This window comes from Callithrix jacchus, chromosome 9 (genome assembly GCF_049354715.1).
Source record: "Callithrix jacchus isolate 240 chromosome 9, calJac240_pri, whole genome shotgun sequence".
In the NCBI taxonomy this organism is placed as follows: domain Eukaryota; kingdom Metazoa; phylum Chordata; class Mammalia; order Primates; family Cebidae; genus Callithrix; species Callithrix jacchus.
The window spans coordinates 68,416,016-68,422,015 of record NC_133510.1 but is presented as its reverse complement, the minus strand read 5'-3'; the positions used below and the strand labels follow the sequence as shown (position 1 = coordinate 68,422,015).

At 45.0% G+C, this 6,000-nt stretch overlaps 1 non-coding gene across 1 annotated transcript; it reads left to right on the top strand.

The window, feature by feature from the left end:
* The first annotated feature begins 5,765 nt into the window (after positions 1–5,765).
* On the top strand, positions 5,766–5,872 carry LOC118144563 (U6 spliceosomal RNA). Its single transcript, XR_004729331.1, has one exon. It is a non-coding gene; the product is annotated as a U6 spliceosomal RNA (small nuclear RNA).
* Positions 5,873–6,000: the final 128 nt, after the last annotated feature.

Below are 6,000 nucleotides of genomic sequence, written 5' to 3'. Positions count from 1 at the left end.
GTGACAGAGCAAAACCCTGTCTTAAAAAAAAAAAAAAAGTAAAGCCAGGCGCGGTGGTTCACGCCTGTGATCCCAGCACTTTGGGAGCGCGAGGCAGGCGGATCACGAAGTCAGGAGATCAAGACCATCCTGGCTAACACGGTGAAACCCCGTCTCTACTAAAAAATACAAAAATTAGCTCTGCATTGTGGCGTGCGCCTGTAGTCCCAGCTGCTTGGGAGGCTGAGGCAGGAAAAGCGCGTGAACCTGGGAGGCGGAGGTTGCAGTGAGTCAAGATTGTGCCACTGCACGCCACTCCAGCCTGGACAACAAAAAAGTATAGCCACCTGTCAGGACCATTTTCTCAACCTCCCCCTCTCCCAGAGCCACATCTTGTTTATCTGCTGCCCCACCAAGAGCACACGACAGGTGGAAGGAACCCGGAAATGTCAGCTAGTGCAGCCAGTTCCACCGCCTCAGGTGTCCTCCCAAGCCTCCGTAGTGAATTGTTTACCTCCTTCTCGCCCTGCTGCCTCGATTCTCCACAGACTTTATCCTACCTACCCAAAAGCAATCCCACTCTATCCCCAGCCTCAGCCTAACACCCTATCTTTTGCTCTGAAGATGACTGCCAGACTGGTGAAGAGGGGAGAATAAATGGTCTGACAAATCACCGTAATTTTCTACAATGTCCTTTACAAACACCAAAAACATTAGATTCCCCCCCCCACCCTCACTCCCCGACCCCCCACCACCACACTGCTTGCAGCATTAAAGATAACCGACCTTCTTTCTTCAGATAAAAACAGCTAGGAGAATATTTCATTAGTAAGAGAGTCCAAGAAATGAGGAAAGGAGCGTGAACGGCAAAGAGAAAAATCCACATAAAGTACCAAGTAAAAACAAACTCAGGGACCAAAAAAAAGGGGGGGTGAGGAATTGGCTTCCTGGAGAAGGTTGGTTTTCATACAAAATTACTCCTGGAGAAAAAAGAAAATGCACAAATTAGTTCTGAGAGTCTCTCCACAACACATCTGTGGAGTTTCAGAAAGGTTTGATGAAGTCCCTCCAGACCAGAGCCTTTCCTTTGGGAACTTATAATATAAAAATAAAACTGCTATAAAACATACAAATAAAATTCTATTAAAACATAAAAATAAAATTCCTGGCGCTGCACTTGTCACCCTTTCAGGTCTGCTCAGCTGGGCAGCTTCCCTGGGCTACTTACTTAGCTCACAGTGTGGAGCAGCTTCCATCTTAAGCTGCTTCTTCCTCATGGTGCAGAACCAGTTGGACTTTCCCAAGGCCAGCTCCTGCTTCTATATATGAAGGAAGGCAAGTGCGCCTCCCTCTGTTAGATAAGGGCACTTTTGGGTGCGCTAAGCCACAGAGCTTTCTAAAGACTGGCAAGAGGAATCAGGCAAGAAAAATAAATAAAGGGTATTCAAATAGGAAAGGTGGAAGTCAAATTGTCTCTATTTGCAGAAGACATGATAGTATATCTAGAAGACCCCATCATCTCAGCCCAAAATCTCCTTAAGCTGATAAGCAACTTCAGCAAAGTCTCAGGATACAAAATCAATGTGCAAAAATCACAAGCATTCCTATACACCAATAACAGACTTAAAGAGAGCCAAATCAAGAACGAACTGCCATTCACAATTGCTACAAAGAGAATAAAATACCTAGGAATACAACTAATAAGGAACGTAAAGGACCTCTTCAAGGAGAACTACAAGCCACTGCTCAACGAAATAAGAGAGGACACAAACAGATGGAGAAACATTCCATGTTCATGGTTAGGAAGAATCAATATCATGAAAATGGCCGTACTGCCCAAAGTCAGTTACAGATTTAACGCTATCCCCATCAAGCAACCAATGACCTTCTTCACAGAACTGGAAAAAAACACCTTAAACTTCATATGGAACCAAAAGAGAGCCCACATAGCCAAGTCAATTCTAAACAAAAAGAACACAGCGGGAGGCATCACACTACCGGACTTAGAACTATACTACAAGGCTACAGTAATCAAAACAGCATGGTACTGGTACCAAAACGGAGATATAGACCAATGGAACAGAATAGAGGCCTCGGAGGCAACACAACATTATCTACAACCATCCGATCTTTGACAAACCTGACAAAAACAAGCAATAGGGAAAGGATTGCCTGTTTAATAAATTGTGTTGGGAACACTGGCCAGCCACATGCAGAAAGCAGAAGCTGGACCCCTTCCTGACACCTTACACTAAAATTAACTCCAGATGTATTAAAGACTTAAACATAAGACCCAACACCATAAAAACCCTAGAAGAAAATCTAGGCAAAACCATTCTGGACATAGGCGTAGGCAAGGACTTCATGACCAAAACACCAAAAGCATTGGCAACAAAAGCCAAATAGACAAATGGCACCTAATTAAACTCCACAGCTTCTGCACGGCAAAAGAAACAGTCATTAGAGTGAATCAGCCACCAACAGAATGGGAAAAAACTTTTGCAGTCTACCCATCTGACAAAGGGCTGATATCCAGAATTTACAAAGAACTAAAACAGATTTACAAGAAAAAAACAAATAAGTGTCCTGGCACGGTGGCTCACGCCTATAATCCCAGCACTTTGGGAGGCTGAGGTGGGTAGATCACGAGGTCAAGAGATCGAGACCATCCTGGTCAACAAGGTGAAACACCGTCTCTACTAAAAATGCAAAAATTAGCTGGGCATGGTGGCGCACGCCTGTAGTCCCAGCTACTCAGGAGGCTGAGGTGGGAGAATTGCTTGAACCCAGGAGGCAGAGGTTGCGGTAAGCCGAGATTGCACCATTGCACTCCAGCCTGGGTAACAAGATCGAAACTCCATCTCCAAAAAAAAACAAGCCCATTCAAAAGTGGTCAAAGGATATGAACAGACACTTTACAAAAGTAGACATACATGAGGCCAACAAACATAGGAAAAAATGCTCATCATCACTTATTATTAGAGAAATGCAAATCAAAACTACATTGAGATACTATCGCACGCCAGTTAGAATGGGGATCATTAAAAAATCTGGAGACAACAGATGCTGGAGAGGATGTGGAGAAAAAGGAACACTTTTACACTGTTGGTGGGAGTGTAAATTAGTTCAACCATTGTGGAAGACAGTGTGGTGATTCCTCAAGGACCTAGATATAGAAATTCCATTTGACCCAGCAATCCCATTACTGGGTATATATCCAAAGGATTATAAATCGTTCCACTATAAGGACACATGCACACGAATGTTCACTGCAGCACTGTTTACAATAGCAAAGACCTGGAACCAAGCCAAATGCCCATCGATGATAGACTGGACAGGGAAAATGTGGCACATATACACCATGGAATACTATGCAGCCATCAAAAATGATGAGTTCATGTCCTTTGTAAGGATATGGATGAACCTGGAGAACATCATTCTCAGCAAATTGACACAGGAACAGAACATCAAACACCGCATGTTCTCACTCATAGGCGGGTGTTGAACAAGGAGAACACATGGACACGGGGAGGGGAGCATCACACACTGGGGTCTGTTGGGGGAAAATAGGGGAGGGACAGTGGGGGGTGGGGAGTTGGGGAGAGATAGCATGGGGAGAAATGCCAGATATAGGTAAAGGGGAGGAAGGCAGCAAATCACGCTGCCATGTGTGTAGCTATGCAACAATCTTGCATGTTCTTCGCATGTGCCCCAAAACCTAAAATGCAATTAAAAAAAAAAAAAAGACTGGCAAGGATTTTCAAGAGGCAAACCACGCCCTCCAAAGCATAATCAAATTTCATCTTTGACCTATTGTGGAAAGAGAAGCGTTGTGGTGGCTCACACCTGTAATCCCGGCACTTTGGGCAGCCAAGATGAGCAGATGACAAGGTCAGGAGTTTGAGACCAGCCTGGCCAAATGGCGAAACCCAGTCTCTAGTAAAATACAAAAAGTAGCTGGGCGTGGTGGCACACACCTGTAATCCCAGCTACTCGGAAAATTGAGCCAGGAAAATCACTTGAACCCGGGAGGCAGAGGTTGCAGTGAGCTGAAATCTCGCTACTGCACTCCAGCCTGGGACAGAGTGAGACGCCATCTCAAAAAAAAAAGAGAAGCATTATATATCTGCCATTCCTAGATATTAATTAACAATTTATTGAGTTCAAAAATTTTTATTCTAAGATTTCATCTCTGTCCCATTTGGCAAGAGCAAGAGCAGGTAGCAAGCCTGTGAGTGGCTGTGGATTAAAGGGGCGGAGTAAGAGAAATTGCTTCCCTTCTCCGCTCCTCTTGGAGCGAAGCTGGTTCAGGCTCTACAGGTGCATGTGCACTAGGACTCTGCTCCTGAGACGTGAGGTGAAACCATTAACCCCAAGCCTGACTTGTATTTTCCACGTAGGTACGTGCAGCACTGATGCAATTATGAGGACTCTCGGTGTGGGTGGAAATGCTCCCTGCTCTATTATCCCTCGGGATCTGAAGGACCCACTGGCTTCAGCCTGGTCAATTAGTGATCCATGGGCTGACATCAGAGCCACGCAAATTACAGACTTGGTGCCTGATGGAAATGAAAAAGAAAGAGAAAAAAGCCTGAGACTACAAGAGAGAGTCCAGGGCAAGCCTAGAATTTCTCAGTCTGGCAGCAGGGGCGCTGAAAGAATGGGGAAAATTTGCCTCAGGGAAATAACTTAGATGACGAAGCCAGAAAGCAGCAGCATTGGGGTGGGGTAAACAAAAAATACAGGAGAGAAGAAAACAGTTGCAGCTTTCAGGTGGCAGGCAGTTTTCTAGTAGTTTCCAAGAAAATCTGCTTAGAACCATAAAAACATAATAGCTTAGAATGGAAAAGAAAGAAAAGCAGTCATCGATTCAAATACGTCAAGGTAGGCTTCCAGCAAGTGGTTCTGGTTCCTACCTAGCACAACCACTGAGTCAGGAGAAGGAAGTGTGGATCTCTGGATCTTCTGCTCAGGGACCCAGACAAAAGGTCTCTGCCTCAGGGCTCTCTTAATCATGAAAGTCAAATCATTTCAACTTAATCTGTCTCTTGACCTTGTTCTACATCAGATAAGTCCCCAAGGCATAGTTGCCTCTGCAGATTGGGCTGGGGGCCAATTTGTTGCACTTGAGGGGAAAACAGAAACACCTGTAAAACTGCCCATGAACTAAAGTCTTGAAAGGAAACGGCCTATTTGAGTTTAGGAATTCTTACCCTGGGCAACATAGGGAGACCCCATCCCTATATAAAATTTAACAATTTTATGTAGCTGGGTGTAGTGGAACGTGCCTGTGGTCCCAGCTACGTGGGAGGCTGAAGTGGGAGGATTATTTGAACCCAGGAGGCTGCAGTGAGCTGTGATCACGCCAGAGCACTCCAGTCTCTGTGACAGAACAAGACCCTACCTCAAAAAAGTGGGAGTGAAGGGACAAAGAAATCTGTAACTGTTATGAGTATCAGGTTTAGACTATGCCCAAGGTCATGTTGAGGTCTGGAAGCAGTGGGTGGATGAGCAGAAAGAACACTTGGGGGGCTGTAGGCAGGTGAAAGATGATTTTATTCAGCAGCAGCTCTCATCAACAGCTTTCTCACACTGTCTGCCCTGCCTCGACTGTCTAAATCCGGCTCCCACACAGCTATGTGGCCCCTGCCTTCAGGGTCAGCCACTTAACTCTTTCTCTCTGGGCACGAGCAAGCTGAGCTGTGTCCTGGCTCCCCTCGTCCATCTGCAAGAAACATGCTCCATTTTGCCTTCCTGGTCCCCAGTTTACACTTAAGAGTAACTGAGGGCTCACTTCGGCAGCACATATACTAAAATTGGAACGATACAGAGAAGATTAGCATGGCCTCTGCGCAAGGATGACACGCAAATTCATGAAGCGTTCCATATTTTTAAAAAATAATTTAAAAAAAAGAGTGACAACATTAATTGAATTCTTTTTTTTTTTTTTTGAGACATAGTTTCGCTCTGTTGCTCAGGTTGGAGTGCAGTCGTGTGATCTCAGCTCACTGCAACCTCTGC